Source organism: Semicossyphus pulcher, unplaced genomic scaffold, assembly GCF_022749685.1.
Source record: "Semicossyphus pulcher isolate SPU_LCO1_2020_fin unplaced genomic scaffold, fSemPul1.0.p SCAF_11, whole genome shotgun sequence".
Lineage (NCBI taxonomy): Eukaryota > Metazoa > Chordata > Actinopteri > Labriformes > Labridae > Semicossyphus > Semicossyphus pulcher.
The window spans coordinates 18,008,210-18,025,269 of NW_027211615.1; the positions used below are offsets into that span (position 1 = coordinate 18,008,210).

At 43.6% G+C, this 17,060-nt stretch overlaps 1 protein-coding gene across 2 annotated transcripts in view; it reads left to right on the forward strand.

The window, feature by feature from the left end:
- pak5 (p21 protein (Cdc42/Rac)-activated kinase 5) overlaps positions 1-17,060 on the forward strand; it is an 80,830-nt gene continuing 63,770 nt past the window's right edge. For both annotated transcript variants that reach the window (XM_069657217.1, XM_069657218.1), the window contains exon 1: positions 1-85. The gene's annotated coding sequence lies outside the window, so the exon portion shown is untranslated. The remainder of the gene's footprint in view (positions 86-17,060) is intronic.

Below are 17,060 nucleotides of genomic sequence, written 5' to 3' on the forward strand. Positions count from 1 at the left end.
ACGGTGCCCACCATAATAATATTAACCACAATAAGAGACCAAAATAAGCGACGGGACATGTGAGCTCTTCGATCCTGGGAAGCAGGTATGTACGGAGCATTTTATTCGACAAACGCGCTTTGACGGTATGATTTGGTGTAAATGTGGCTGCTGCTTCTTCATGCAGGGGGCAAAAAAGCCGCTTTGGAAAGGCGAAATGCTTGTCTAAGGGTTTAGTTTGTGTCTGTGCCTGTATGTCCGCGGGTTTAATGCACCCCTCTGAAACAGCAGCGTCATTCAGGGCAGGTTTGTGTCGCTGCTTACGATGCATCCGTGCAGAGATAAATCTGTCATTTTGTAGTGCATGTGTTGTCATGGCTGTCAGGCTCTCGTGCGTCGGCCGCTGTCCTTGGTATTGAACTGGGTGGGCAGCATCACACCTTAACATGTTGCAAATAGAGTGAAGGCCTGTTTGTGCCTGGTTTTGCTGTCATTGTTACTTAAACGAGGACAGATTATTATCGATGGTCGAATAAAAGAATTACTGTAATGCACGTACAGCCTTATAATCTAGATTGGGCTCACAGTGTGTGGTGCTGAATGGTGACTTTACAGCCTTAATGAAGCTCTCATGTTGTTATATTCCTTTATTTTCACTGTGACAGCCTCTCTTTTTATTGCAGCACTACTCCTTATTTATGGCCCTAATGTATGACAGTGATGATGACAGTGCAAGACATTAATTTGCACTGCCATGTTTCCCCCTTGCAGCCGGACAGAGATAGTGTGTGCACAGGGCTAATGTAGGCCAGGTAAGGGCAGGAGCAGATGGCTTGTTTTCAAGTTCAATGTGGCTTTCGGATTACGATGTGGAGACGAAAATTAAAAGTGGTGGCTGGGCCCTGTGAGCTGGGGTTTCCCTCGTAAGCTTATAATCACCCTAACAGCAACACACTATAATAGGGGTAATAATAACATGTTGCAACAGACATCTGAAGCTGTCAGGAGGTCTCTGTTTTGTCTTAGATCGTAGACCTGTGTTGTTTTCTAGTGCTAGGCCTGTGTGCCTAGGAGGTGCAGTGGATGCCGTATGAAGGATTTGCCTTTGTAGCAGGACTGCAAAGTGAGCTAGCTATAACCCCCAGTCATCAACCAATCTAATGCGAAGTAGTGGAGATCTCAAGCTGAAATATATAACCGTATGCATTTTGCCTTTAATGTGTGGAGGAGGTCTTGTTAAGTTATGTAATAGTAGCTGAATATCATTGGAGAGACATCTGAGGATGTCACCTTGTGCTTTAGGAGACTGGGGTTTATGATTAATAAGTTATGGGCTTTTCTCACAGCGGACATTATTACATCCAACAGGAGGAAAAGCACAGGTGTTAATAATAATGTTAACAATCGTTCTGTTCTATTCAGGTGTCTGAGAAAGCCATGACAGGCAGTCAGCATGCACACAACCAGGACCATGAAATTGAAGCAGCTAAATGGAATAAAGCCCTCATTTATGCTACTATAAACACCTGTGCTTTTCCTCCTGTTGGATGTAAAAATGTCCGCTGTGAAAAAGGTCTATAGGCTTGATAATCATGTGGGTTGTATGTCAACAGTTGGCATTTATTTATCATTGAATCAATGGAAGCAGCAGTCGGCCATTTTTTTTTTTAGGTCTTACACTGCTGGCAGAAAAGTAAGGGGTATTTTTGGACATGAAGATGAAAATTGCAGCCCTAAAACAATCCACAAAATGTAAAAGGACAGTATATGGAGTTTGTACAATAATGCACGGCCTTTTCGAGTATCTAGTGTCATACAATAGCCTATAATATCAGTTTATACAATAAATATGCGTCACAAATGTTGTTAAACTCTATTCTGAAGAACCAACGGGGGCTGACGGATGCATTTTGGCCTCGTTTTTTTACACCCTTAGGTTTGTTGTTATCAGAGACTTTCTGTAATATTTTTTCTCCAAGGAAAAGCTGAGATAACCTCGATGATAAAATTAATTTGTTAGACTTCATTAAACTCCTCCAGAGTGAAAACAGTCATTATACAACAGTTTTGGCAGGCTGTGTGGTACTTCTTGTTACTGTTACACTGATCCTCATGTGTAAAATTGGTGGAGTGGCCCTTTAACTATCATGGATGGCGGTGTAGAGTCTCTCAAATCATCTTTATATCCCGATCAAATCAAGGTGAGATTAGATAAAACTCACTCTATTTGTCCTTTAGAGACGATGTGTTATTTTAAAGTCGGATGTAACTCAGCAGCTGAGTCAATGTGTCGGCCTGTGTGCTCGCTGGTTATCCGCTCTGTAATGTATTCAGTGCCAGCACCGAGCACAACAGCTTTACATAATGATCAAAGCTTGAGGGATGCCAGAGCATGGCTTCAGCCTGCAGTAATAATAATAATAACCTTTGAAGTTATCACAATCCCACAACCTCATTCCCCTCATATTCTGCCTCTCTCGTCCTCATTCACACACACATTTACGCGCACACTTATACCCACTCGAAGGTCCTCTCCTGTTTAATGTTTCTGGATCCGGGGTGAGCACTTAAAAGAGGATAGCGATAATGAACACATGACTAACTATTTTCGTCCCTATGGCTCTGCACTAGACTGCTCTGGCTGTCTATGAGGAGGCAGCCTTGCACAAATTCACAATTACATAAGAGTCCGAGGGAGTCATACATTGAATAATTTGACCAGAAGAAGAAACTCTTTCGCTCTGCACACTCTATTACGTCGTCTCTATTGCTGCTACTTCCTCAACCTTCAAATCCGACCCTGTGTGCCACCGGCTAGCATCTGCACCGCCTCTCTCTGTGGTTAAACAGTGTTTGAAATGCAAGAGTGGGAATGTGTTATCTGTAATTGAAGCTTCTGATTCAGCCCTCTATTCGTATAGGAGCCTCTCCAAAGACTCATTGGCCGGTTTAACCAAGTGTCTGGCGGACTTTCGCCGGTCGATCTCCCTAATCAAGGAGGCGAGCGAGGGAGCATGCAAACAAGGCTTCGGATAGAGGAGAGGAGAGATGAGGAGAGAGGGAGGAAGATGGGAGAATAGATGAGACGTGAGGAGGAAGAATATAAGAGTACAGGTGACCATAGGAGAGGAGGATGGAGAGATTAGCTGCAGCAGAGTGGGGACATGAAAGGGAAGAAAAGATGGGTAAAGTAGAATCAAAAAAGGGGGATAAATGGGGGAGTGGAGAATGAAGATGAGGGAAAAGGAAGGGGGTGTATAAGAGGATCAGTCTGGAAAGAATATAGGAGGAGTGCCTGCCTGTCTGTCTCTCTGTCTGTGTGTGTAAGGGGGTCTTTTTTTCACTCAGTCTGTCGCTCCTGCTCGTTTTCAGCTGCAGCCGATCAGTCAGTCTGAAAGCCGGACTCGTCTTCAGATGTCAGCACTTTTGTCCCAGGTTATTGCATTTTGCTGTTTTTATCCCGGGATTAAAAAAAAAAAAAGCTTCCCCTGTGTTTTCTGCATGACTTGACATGTCGGTAACAAAATGAGGTGTGTGTACGTTTGTGTGTATGCGTCTGTGTGTATGTGTGTGTGAGAGAGGAAGACAGAGAGAGATTGAGACATTATAACAGAGGAGAAGAGATGAACATAAAGCAATTTAGAGAGGTGTAGGAAGATATAGAGTGTGTGTGTGTGTGTGTGTGTTAGGCTACAGGATAGTGTCTTTCTAAGGTGCAGAGTGGATACATTCCACATAACACTTAAATGATTTACATCTTACAAGGAGCCTGACTGATATTTATATATATATGGTCGTATCACAGATATATCTCTATCCACGTAGAGGTTCTCCAATGTGTGCTGATATGAAAACCCTTTAAACCGAACATATAAGTAGAGATGGTCCGATACCATTTTTTCCATCCTCTTATTGATACTTGAACTTGGCTGATACCGAGTTACCCTCAATACCAGTGCGATAAAAAATGTACACAAAAGACACAAAGTGCTGGAGACGAGTACACCAGCTGGGTGTAAAACAAATAGGTCTCATCTCTTCCGTCCGACTTAGCTACGACCGACTTCTTGATTGGAATTTACACCAAGCCGAACTGACACCGGTCGTAGCTGCGCCCGGTCTCATGATTCACGTCCATGTGAACACTCGAAAGGCGGTGACTGTTACCAAGCAACACACGTCTACACTTGCTAACTTCTCTTATCAAATGATCGACAGGAGATATAGATAACACAACAAGTAAAGAAAAATACATTTTACGGATAGTGAAATGAGGAAGCATGCCATTGTCCGATGTCTCCCTCTGTCTGTTCTGAAAGGCCCTACTGGCACAAAATCTGAGCTCAATCAGCACCTGCAGGGCGGGGACAGCGCCACATTTATGTCCGACACATGCTGCAGCTGAAGGGAGAGCTCTTTAATTAATTCAAACAGGACTTGTATGACAAAACGAAACCAATCGATCAACTTACTGCCAGATCATGGATGACGCTCTCTCGTTTTAATGCCCTTTTATTTATCCCGTAAAAGAAGACGCACAAGTTTTGTGACTATTAGCTACTTTGTTTTACTGTAGATTTAAGTCTGACTTTCTAAACTTACGCCTGCTCCTTCCTAGACGTAAAAGATAGGCCCGGGTGCAACACAAACAGGGCTTCATTTAAAGTCCGTCGTAACTTTCAGCTTTAAGTCAGACGTGAGGTTACACCCAGGAGTACGCCCAGCTGGTGCACTCGGCTCCTGATGTTTTGATATCTTTTACTAACATTACACTCTCAGCCAGCACTGTACTGTTTTTGTTTGTAATCATCACACGACAATAAACCAGAATATTTTTGGGGCCTAGTAATTTATGGTATTGGATTGATGCATTGGCTACACAGTGGTGCAGTGGTTAGTGCTGTCGCCTCACAGCTATAAGGTTCTGAGTCCAAATTCCGGACCTGCTCGTTAGGTTCATTGATGACTCTAAAATTCCCATAGGTGTCAATGTGAGCGTGAAAGGTAGTCTGTCTCTATGTGTCAGCCCTGTGATTGATCGATGCATTGATTTGCATTCGCCGGGAAGACCCGCCTATCGATGCCGATTGTCTCTGTTCCCATTGCCAGTGGAGCATACTCTTTTGGTCTCTTTTCTGCTGCGTCACGCGTCAGAGACAGGGTTAGTAAACAGTGAAGATGTTACGGTGGTTAGGTCTTTATTGTGTCTATTACTCATTCAGTCTGTGTGTCAAACTCCACACCGACAGATTTGGAACGATGTTTGAGCGCTGCGTGGAAGGAGACGAGCGGAATTTGTAGCTGAGATAACAAGGAGGCGTGTCATAGCAAGGCGCTGCAAAGGGGGTGTAGATCAGCGTGTCGACACAGGTTTTGTGTTTCTATCAATGCAGATCGGAGCCGAGGTGATAACTACCCGGGTCTACTGCAGAGTAATTTGACCTGGGTCTGAATGCCGATTGTAACCTTTCCCACTAACTACTAGCTGGTGTTCGCAGGTATTTTTGACCAGTGGGAAAGCGACTCTAGAGATACTGGTATCGGTACAACTCTTGATATAATGCAGAAAACAATGCTGGTGCGACTTAAAAATGATAAGGCTTCTTGTGTCCAGCAGATCATCTTCTGACTACATAGTTTACAATACTCTCAGCACTGTCTGCAGCTAATGTGCCAGAGCATTATGGCTTCTTTTTGTTACAGATTATTTTTTTGACCTTTGCTTTATTTGATAGGACAGTGAAGAAAGATGAAAAATGTAGGGAGGATGACATGCCGTGGCTGATGCTTTGAGGACTTTGCCTCTGTTCATGGGGGCCCTAATCTACCAACTGAGCAAAACCGGCACCCCTGCATTATTTGTTTAAGAGAGCAGGCTTTTGAGTACCTTTGCATACTCATATTGGTGCAAAATCACTCCACGATCCACTTAGAAAAGGCCTGGTTTTATCCTAGCTCAAAAGTCTCTCTGTCGGCCACTATATCACTAACATGTAAATTATTCTCTTTTTGTTGTTGTGCTGGCCGTCTTTGAGCTGTGTCATGTCTCTGTCTCAAGCAGAGAACGCACACACACACACGCGCACACACACACATGCACACACACACACACACAGACCCAGAAAGAGTTAACCTACATTCTCCCACAGCATCAGTATTAGTAGAGCCACAGTCCCCCATAACCTACATCCCCTACAGTTCCTCAGTCTAACTTGTATGTGTCAGCGCTCAATGAGGCTGTTCTACTTCCTTCCCAATTCCCCTCTTGTCCGAAAGGCTGGACTGGCCCTGTGCTTGGTGTGTGTGTGTGTGTGTGTGTGAGTGTGCTGTTGGTCATGGGTCTGAGGCATCAGAGGGCACTGATGAAGAGGCCCAGTGAAGCTTGAATACCCAGCGATGCCCTCAGGCGACTGAGCGCTGCATCTGCCTCTGTTGCTGCCCAAACACAGCGCTGGCCCTCACAGCTCTGTCACCCACCCTCCGGGCTGAAGGAGTCGCGCTATTTCTGTGACAGCGTGTGTGTGTGTGTGTGTGCGTGCATGTGTGTTTGCCCTGTATGTTGCCAAAAAAGCAGGGTGATGATTGGGCATGGTGCTGGGTGTGCAATTGGGGCATAAATCTGCTGTAAACTTGTTTTGAAGCATTTTATGTGTGTGTGCGCTCATGTCCTGCACTGGTACACTCCTCTAGTGACCTGTTGGAGCCTAATTCCAGTGTAATCACTATTAAAGTGATACCTGTTTGGATGGGCAGCCTTAGAAAGCCAATTGCGCTGTCTGTGCCCTTCCCCCGAACGACTTATTGAACCTTCGCTCGGACTAAATAGGCAACTTTTTCCAAATCTATATCAGTGTGGAAGAAAAGCAATGTCACTCTCATTTGTTTCCTGTCCATCTGTGTACAAATATCCCCTCTCAGGAATAAAGAGGCAGACTGTGCAAGCTGCTGAAATATATAAACAGTTTTTTAAAGCAATGAGTCTCACACAAAGGCTTCAGTCTGGTGCCTCCCTTCTTATATCCCTAATTCTCAACTTGAGCCTGACTAAATCGACTCTTCTTCTGGTGAAATCCTCACACAGACCTGGTTTTCACTGCAGCTTAAAAAGGCACTTTAACTGCAGTGTTACAAGTCCAGTCAAACACCGAAAGTTGCGAAGTGATATCCTCATAAACAGAACTCATAACCACGTAGCAGGAGCAGTCGCTGCTATGCACAGCTAAATGCTGTTGGCAGTCTGTTGCATGCTTTGTCTGTGAGATCCCTCTCTTTAATTACTCTCTTCTTTTGTTACTCCTGGCAGTCCCTTCCACCTATCTTGAATACCGCAGGCGTCCAGATGGGCCCCAGACTTGTACAAAGCATGTCGACAGTGCCGTTGCTCCTCTTCTCATGTGAAGTGTGAAAAAGCCTTTGTGCTCATTTCTCTGGCCTCGTGCGGCACAGTGACGGTGAAACATGAGATAAGTGAGATTGCAGCTTGTAATGTGTTCATTGTGTGGACTTTGTTAGCAGGGTTATTGTTGGACAGCGAAGATAAGTTTAATGTTTTTATGATGTTTTAATATATATGTGTTCTGGTGAATAGACGAGGGTTCATCCTCTGTAGAGCTTTTGCAGCACACGTGCACATTTGTTACACCTGCTCCCAGCGCAGGATTACAACAATTAATGATGTCGCTTATGTCTAACTTCTCCTTTGGGTTTATTCTTTTCGTCTAGATGCAAAGAGCCGTGCTGTAGAGGCGTGAAACCATCCAGAACTAAAGCTTTAGACTTAAACATCCGTGCATATGTAGGCACTCTCGTCAGATTTCAGCCTACACAGTGATCACAGAGGAAGTTGGAAGGGAGGGAAGAAACAGAGAAAAGTATCCTGAAGGGATCCTTGAAGTCGCTCGACGCTCCTCATCCTACTGCCAGCCAGTGTAGCTTTCATAACAGTTGTCAGCAAGCTCTCGCTGTTTTGTTCTGTGATTTGAGATCAGTCAGGTGGAATTTCATCAAAGCAGACTTGAATAAGGAGATTCATTATGGCTCAGCTTGATTCATTACCAACCCCCAGCTCCCCACACCCCCATGGGGAGACTTCAAAGGAAACTGAGAGGGTGAAGATGCGGGCTGCTATCGCACTGAGGCTTATATCATAGCATCCTCTCCGCCATCCGCACTGTTTCCTCCATCTGAGGCGTGTTTGTGAGACGGCGTGCAACAGAGGCCCAAAACTGTCCGCTGTGAACCAACTGTTTCCCTCAGTCTGACCTCTTGACCTTCCTCACAGTAGTTTAATTTGAGAGATTGAAAGTTTTTCTAAACCCTGCCTCCCTTTTTTAATTTGATACCCCTTACCCCGAGCTTTCCGTCCTCCAAAGAACATCCGCAACTTACAGAGATAACAGCTTAGCACTCAAAATGAATGCTACTTTTAAAGCCTTATTAAATTTGTCTTGAAATAGGAAAAATGAACGATATTAAGATGAGAGTCTCATACAACGTCCATTACAAAGTTAGCAGTTAGCTTACACATGCAATGCTATCTGAGATCCCCCTATTTGTTCAAAAGGCTATGAATGCAATGCTAAATGACGACTCTGTAGTGTTTGTTGCTGCAATATTATCACAGAGATAAATTCCCCCTGCCAACCGTCACCAAAGATAAACAACTGTGGTTACTGTTACAGTTATAAGCTATGCCCGGCTAGTAGGCTAGAAATTTAAGCTAACTTTGGTAGGCTGTATCTGGCTGGTATGTTAGTGTCTCCAGCAGACTCATTTTAAAACAACAATCTCGTGAGGGGTCGTAAAGACCCCCTCCAGTGAAAATCAAGTGTTTAACCTTGTAAACATCTCCATGTGGTGTTTCTCATGTGCTACAAGACATATCAGGGACAACATCAGCAGTCATCTCCACGGCTGGGCCTGTCTGCTTTTAAACTGCAGTGTACCAAGGACAGGCTGAACAACACGTTTTCAGATTGGCAGGTTTGAGACGTCACAAACCTAAGGAGCCAATCTTGTTAGTGGACGGTGTGATGCTATGCATATCATTATGTGTAACCTATGGCAACCACTTCGTTGACGCGTGAGCCAGCTGTAACCATCATCATGATTTTTGCAAACTCACTACTAATTACTAACGTTAACGTTACTACTGCTAATTACTACATTTCAAGCTAGCTAAGTTTCAACAAGTTGCCACTAAACGATGGCAGAGACCTGTTTTGTTTTTGGTTACCCTCAAATTCCACAGGATCCGTTTCCGGCGCGTTCCATGTGCGCCGCAACCTCCGTCCCAGAAGCGTCTCTCCGCTCTGCTCTGCTCCACTAAAGATACGCGCCGGGTCTATTTTTGACCGAGGCCGCTTCAAGCAAGCTTCAAGCTCAACAGAGCAGATCGTTCCAGACAGGAAGTCACACACGAAAACAGTATACAGCATCTGGTCATTTCAAAATAAAACACCATGTACAGACCGGTACGGACTCATAACAACAACACACTGAAATCTTTTAAACTGAAAACACTTTTAATTAAGTAGTGCACTCAGCCATGGTAGAAGCCCAAAAATCACGGAATGATTTGGGACCCAAATGAGCAGATAATCAACCTCAAACTGAGGTTGTTTGTGTGTTGCGCGATCTTGTGATCTCGCGATTCCAGCTGCTTGGGCCAGCGCTCCTCTGCGCTGCGGATCAGACACGCTTCCTGTGGGCGAGGGCGCGGGCTGTCTGACGTGTGTGTTAAAACATGACTGGAGCTGCTCTTTAAATATGAACATGATGGCTATACATATACATAAATATTATGTAAAAGCCAGTTGATAATAGAAGTGCATTGTTCTCCTATTTTAGTGTTATCCTCCTCCTCCTATTATTGTAAATATACCCTGTGTAGCTGCTCAGCTTTAACACTTGTTCATATGTTCAGTATGTTTTCACTAACCAATGTTTGGCAAACATAACACTATCTTGGATAAAGAGTTGCTAGGTGTTAGCTAACATGATTATAGCAGGACAGGATGACCAAACTATGATACCATACATGATTAGTTTACACACAGTGGGTCAATACATCGTAATGGATGACATTCTGTAATGTTATCTGTAACCCCACACGTTTAGTCGGGGAATGTTATCCTTACCATTCCAAGTAATGCTGGGATACCAGGTTTTAAGCTTGTAAGCAGGAAATGCTAAACATTGCAGCAGACAGATTGTTAAATCCATTCCTTATACTTTGTCTCATATGTCTATGTTTTTTTGAAGAGGCTAAAAAAAGACACCACCCACCAAGCGCTTAAAATGCAGTCCTTACTCTGCTCCGTACACACGCTTTAAACATGTGGAGGAATGAAGAGTTTGATCGTTTCACCAGGCAAACGTTTGGTTTTATTATTGTTTGGTTCTTATGTAGTCAACAACTAAAGTGGAGTAATGTTAAGGTCTGATTTACATAAGTATCACACCATCAGTTGTCCAGACTCTGAGCTTAAAGTGGACAACTGTATTCTGCTATTGACCAGCGAGTGCTTGGAATCTCATTTGTTCTGACCGAATGAGTGAAATTCATTCAATCAGCTTTGCAGAAGACAAACAGCATCCTGTTTCTAGCTAATTATGCAGAATAGATGCCTTTCTGATTGGACGCAGTCAGTTGACAATGATTTATATGAGCCAAGACGACAATCTAATCCATCCTAACATTTGGTTTGTGGCTCTATAAAAATTGACTCCATTCTGTTCCCGGAGTCCATTTATGCAATCAAGATTCCTGCCGTGCTTTCGGTCAACAGTGGACGTGTTCATGTCTCAGCCGATGTGGGATCGTAAACACAGACATGTTTTAATGAATAACTGTGTCGAAGCAGCATTAAGGGGGATGTTTTGGTTCAGGGGGATCTCCTGTGGAGCTCCGCGTCTTCTCTCACCATCCCTCCTTCTTCCTGTGACGTTTTTTCTTCCTCCCTCGTCAGTCAAAAAAAAACGGTGATCCGGCCTAAATTTAGCTCTGCTTGGACACTTAACCATCACATAGATTAGCGTCTGTGATGTGATGTCTTGATGTGGCCTTCAGCCGGGAACCCGACACAACTTCAGGCATAAAAAGTCCCTCATTATCCTCTCATGTCGTCCTCAGCGCGTGTGTCAGTGTGTGTGCTGCATTTTTAGCCTGATTCCTGCATGAGAGCACACCCTGACATGGGAGAGCACATATGCAGCACGACTCGTACACACTGTATGTGTGCACGGCTGAATGCGTATGTACACAAACACACACACATTAGGGCGGGCGGCTAATGACGTAGCGTAAGACGGAGCGCACAGATGCGCTGGCTGAATAGATTAAAGCATTCATCCAGTGACACAGCTGTGCTCTCTTTGATGCCCGGGCATGAAACTGCAGGAAATTACAACAAAAGAGGGCTGCAGAGACTTAGCTAACAAAAAAAAAAAAGGAATCCACTCTGACGTGTACGGCATGTCAACGCTGTGTAACTTGTCAGAGCAGCAGCTGCAGGCTAAAGCTCATCAAGTGTGCCCTTTTAGATTGATTGATACACTGTGGAGTACTTGTAATACTGTAGGCTTTAAAACCAATATAAAATCTTCAACTGTTTTTATTATGTAATGTTGCAGAGTTTCAACATTTTACTACCACATTATGCAACTGTAAAGTCAGCCTATTGTCTGCAGTCTAATGCAACATTTTGCAGAAAAAAGTCACATTCTCGTGTGATCGCCCTGATTTGTTAATTCATAGCTGGGTTAAATGTAGCTATCTATTAGCGTAAGGAGAGGCTAAATGTGCAGCATACAGCGTTGTTAGCTGTATGTACTCCATGGGGGTTTGTTGTGCGCCTGCTTGCCGGGCTGTGTTTTTTTCCGAGGAGTTCCAGCAGCCTTGCACGGTTCTGGTTGTTCGGCATTCACACTGCTGCTAGCGCATAGCTCTAATTAAGCTTGGCACGAGTTTCGTTTAACCCCCCTGTGTGTTTCAGGGAGAAAAAAAACCCCCAACTCCCTAAGTCAGCCGTGAGATGCAGGAAGAAGAGGAGGAGGAGGAGGAAGCGGCATGCTGCTGAAATATAAATGGGCTTCAAGTCTTTGTTTGTTGAGTTTGACTGCAACAAAGTAAAACAAAATGTCGGACCCCTCCGATGGCAAATTGAGACCAGATTGCTAATTGGTTAACAAAGGGATCCCGTAATTCTAAAATGATAATCCTTGAACTCATTTGGGTAGATAAGGCGATTGTATTGTCACACACGCATGCCTTAACATTCTCCGGGTAGCCACATATCTAGAGGTCAGCTTCTCCGCTTTACGTTATGTGTGTAAAAATAGCTCGCCCTCCTTCACCTAAAAGCAGAAACTAGGTCTTCACCTCTTTCAGCCCTGTAAGCAGCTGTCTCGTCTCTTTTGTAACGCTCCAGGAAAGCGGCAGTTCTCCTGATTGTGCAGTTATGCAGCATGCTACAATGCATTATGAATTATTTGGCTTTGTTTTTTTCCCCGTCGTTCTATTATGCTTCTAGCTCAGCCTCTTCATTTCCTCTGCCTCTGACGGCTGTGCCACTGTGCATTTCCCTCCCTGTAATTTATCCATCTGCAGAAATGGACCACTCGTGAGTGTGTGTGTATTAACGTGTGTGTGTGTCTGAGTGTGTGTGCGCACTGAGTAATAGGAAACGTTGTGTTTAAGGGTGATGATTGCTTTGGCCCTCGTGGTTTACAAGCAGACAAGGTAATGATGGCTGCTGCTTTCTCAGCCAGCTCCAGTCAATCCCCCTGAAGTGAGTTAGTGTGTGTGAATGTGTGTGTTTGTGTTTGTGTGCTGAGTGGTGGGAAATGGATCTGAGAGCTGTCATGATTTCGCTCAGTAGCAGTGGCGTTTAAGATTATCTGGATAGCTTTAGTGTTTTCTTAATGTTTGTAGCTGATTGAATTAGCTGTAGCTAGCTAAGTGAACGTTGCTCTTTGAATTGGCGTAAAACATCTCTCAGAGTGACTTGTTAATTTTAGATTAAATTAGATTTAGAATTATTTAGATGTAATAATTTAATGTACCCTGTATATTGTTATCCTACAAACTTTTGTAGTTGTAAATAATGTACTCTTTGGCCTTTAAAGTAATGCTAACTAGAAAGTAAGAAAGCTACACACCGTTTAAGCGTGCAGATTTTGCATGTATTAGGAAATGCCACACAAAATTAACCACCCTCCCAACTCTTTAAATTCAATCGCATACTGTGGAGAAATCAAAGCGAGCGAGAAGTCATCTCTAGAAACTCGATTTGTAGTAAGGCTGTTTGGGATTTGTTTTCAAAATAAAGTGGCATTACTTAAAACTGACATCTCACATAAGAAGTCTTTTTTATGATACCCCTTAATGCCTTGGTATTAACATGAACAATCATTAAATTGCTATTAGTGATCTTGTCTGACTGTCTTTGAAAAAGTAGACATGCTACATCTCATCTCGCACATGGCATCATCATTGTCTTGGTCGGTATATCAGTGTGAAGTGTGTGTGTATGTGCTACAGTGTATTTATAGCGTTTTAAAAAACAAGACTAGGTCAAAACCTGGTATGTGGCTGACCGCATCAGGTCAATGTGTCCTTATGAGGCCGATGACAAGGTGTTTGGAAGCAGGTGCGTGCTGCGGACGCAGGTGAGGACAGTGGACGAGCAGCAGAGGAGTATCCAGAGCCATACAGACAAACAGTTGCGTCAGTGGCGGTCCAATATGCTCCATGATCCGCCATTACGATGTTGCAGCTCTCTCCCTCTACGGCTGTGAAAGTACCGTCACTCAGTCACATACAATCCCGTATTCAGATATAGAGAGCCCCCTGTTAAGAACAGTTTCATCAATGCATAGGCTACTTTGATTAAATTAAACACTGAACGAAAAAGAAAGAAGGTAAATGAATGAAGAGAAAGAGATTTTGGAGCATAAGCTTACTTTAAGGAATGTATCTGGGTCTTAAACACGCCCAGTGTCACTTCGGGCCTCTAATTTTAAGAGGCTCTGACGGTATTATCTGCTCCTACTTCTTCCTGAGAAAAATAGAGCAAACAGGGAAACACAGATTTTTTTTTACTCCTTTCAGACTTCAACACCATTAAGAGATGTTTAAAACTCCTTTAGAGAATTTTAAATGTCTATGTTTAGTCTATAGGCACTTTATTTTACATTTATCTTGTATTAGCGCTGAGCAGTGACCTAGACATACCTCTCATTTAACCAATACTTGTTGTTACTTGGTTCAGTGATTCACAGTGAAACTTTAAAACACACCAACACAAATAATCTAAGCAAAAGTTTAAAGCTTTTTTTTTTTTTGCTCTTTTCGGTCGTTGCTTAACACCGCATGACCCCTTGAATTCATGCTGCGACCTCTAAGTGTGTCCCCACCCTCAGTTTTTGGAACCAGCGCCACAGACCCTCCCTCGAATCTGGTCACAGAGCTGCTGGTGGGTGCCACCGGCAGGAATCAGCGGCTGTATGGGGTGTGCATATCTTTGGCTTTTCCACGGATCTTAGGTCTGAGAACAGCACACAAACACGCACACAGTACACACTCGCATATCGACACACACACACAGCGGCCCTAATCCCGGCACGTTATCAGTGAGCATCAGCGTGTGAAGTCATGTGGACTGGTATGAGTCAGCGGCTGAGCCTCAAACTCTGTGCAGCTGAGATCCGCTGATGAGAGCATCTCCGCTGGACGCATGTCATCCTTTCACACCCCGACCCAGCACCGCCCAGCAGCCCACATTAGCTCAGAAGCTGGAGAGAGAAGACGGGATATATTTAGCTTTTCATGGAGACAACAAACTCTGTAGTCAGAAGACCAGTCAAAAGTTCTATGCAGTAAGATTACAAAAACAAAAATTACATGTGCCATTCACCGTATTCACATGGCGGCCATTTCTCTCTGATGTCCCGCCCATGGTGGGAAGCTCCAATACTGTTATAATGTTGTACTGCTGTGTTCCAATAAGCCAATAAGCTAGCATCAGCAACAGCTAACGTTAGCATTTAACCACTTCTAAGCTAACATCGCTGTAAGCTAGGAAGCAATTCCATTCCTGTTGTATTGTGTAAAACTATCATGTCCAGCAAATCCCACAGATGCTCCATTGGATTGAGATCTTGGGTGTTTGGAGGCCGAGTCAACACCTTGAACTCGTTGTCGTGTTCCTCAAACCATTCCTGAATCATGTTTGCAGTGTGGCAGGGCGCATCATCCTGCTGAAAGAGGCCCCTACCATTAAGGACATACTGTTTTCAAGAAGGGGTGTACTTGGTCTGCTACAATGTTTAGGTAGGTGGTACGTGCCAAAGTAACATCCACATGAATGGCAGGACACAAGGTTTCCCAGCAGAACATTGCCCAAAGCATCACACTGCTTCCACCAGCTTGCCTTTTTCCCATAATGCATCCTGGTGCCATGTCTTCCCCAGGTAAACAATGCACACGCACCTGGCCATCCACATCATCAGACCAGGCCACCTTCTCCATTGATCTGTAGTCCAGTTCTGATGCCCATGTGTAGATATGAGTGACATCAGTGTGGCACTGCTATGTAGCACTGATATCTTGTACATGCCGGTCCATTCAGGATGATGTTTTTGACCTTTGACCTGTGATTTAATTCAGCTTGACCTTTTTAGGGTACAGATTAGAGACATTTCCATAAATACATTCCAGTCTTTAAATTCTATTATGCAGCTTAATACTATATGACGTTACATTATGCAATGTGTCAACTTGCAATAATTCAAAGTGCCTACACGCGCTGAAGCTGCATTAACAGAAAAAACAAGAGACAAAGTGCTGAAGCTTACTCAGAGAAAAGCAGGCAGCTGAAATGAAAGGGAATATTTCAAAGCGAGAGTAAAGTGAACATCAGCATTACCTTTCCGAGATGAAAGGAGGCCGAGGAGTGATGCAGATGTTTTTTATTGAGTGCTGCTGAATACGGTGCTGTTTTTTGGAAGTGGTTGAGTTTGCTACTTAGTTTTTAGTCTGCACTGAAAGACTGTGTTGTTATTTTGGGTGAATGATGAATTAAACTAGTGCTTGTTAGATCATTAGAGCTGATACTTGTAGCTAGTGACCGCCTTTTTTCAGTATTGATGTTTTTCTTTGACTCTTATGATATTTGCTTGCGCCAAATCACATCATACAGAATATTTGATACACAGAACTACATCATGTACATATTACAGTCTCTGTAGACATAGTTTCATCCTGTATCCACGCCTGTGTACTGAATCGTTTTACTGTATTTCACCGTGCAAACAAGAAATGTATTGCAGAACACAATATCATATAGTTTTATTGGACAACAGATGGAGCCTGCAGGGATTGATGTTTGTAACAAGCTGAAAGCAGCGAGCGTCGGCTTTCTGTCCATAAAAGGCAGCTTGGACCTTGTTTTCACAGAGCTCACAGAGGAGGTAGTTTCTCCACTTAAAAAAAAACCACAGAGAATTCGGTCAACATTTTTTCGGGTCCTGAGCGAAGTTCGCTGCCCCTTGACAGCCACTGTGGCAGTAAGTGTGTTGGAGAGCATGCAGATATGACACAATGTCTATTAGCGTTAAACAGGACAGACGCAAACATGAAAAAAATCATTATCTATACTCATTACCAAAGGCTTGCTGTAATCCTGCCTCGCTCTCACTCTGGATTCTGTTACCTCCAGCAGTAATAATCATACCTGTTTGTTGTGGGCTAAGAATTTATTACTCCTCTTTGCTTGGTCATATCATTTCCTCATTAGGTAAATTAACAGTGGTGCTTTTTGCGCAAAGCTATTCCTTCTTGATGTGTCAGCAAACGTGCTCAAATAGCATTAAAAATCATATTAAAAGTGGATGTAGTGGTGCAGACACACTTCCCTTCCCAATTGTCTTTGAGGCGCTTATTCTGTAACTACCAACAACGACTTTAGTTGCAGAGAAATAAAACATTCACAGGATTCTCTTAAGGCTGATTGATTTATCAGAATCAGAATCAGGTTTATTGCTAAGTAGGTTTGCACATACAAGGAATTTGTTTTGGT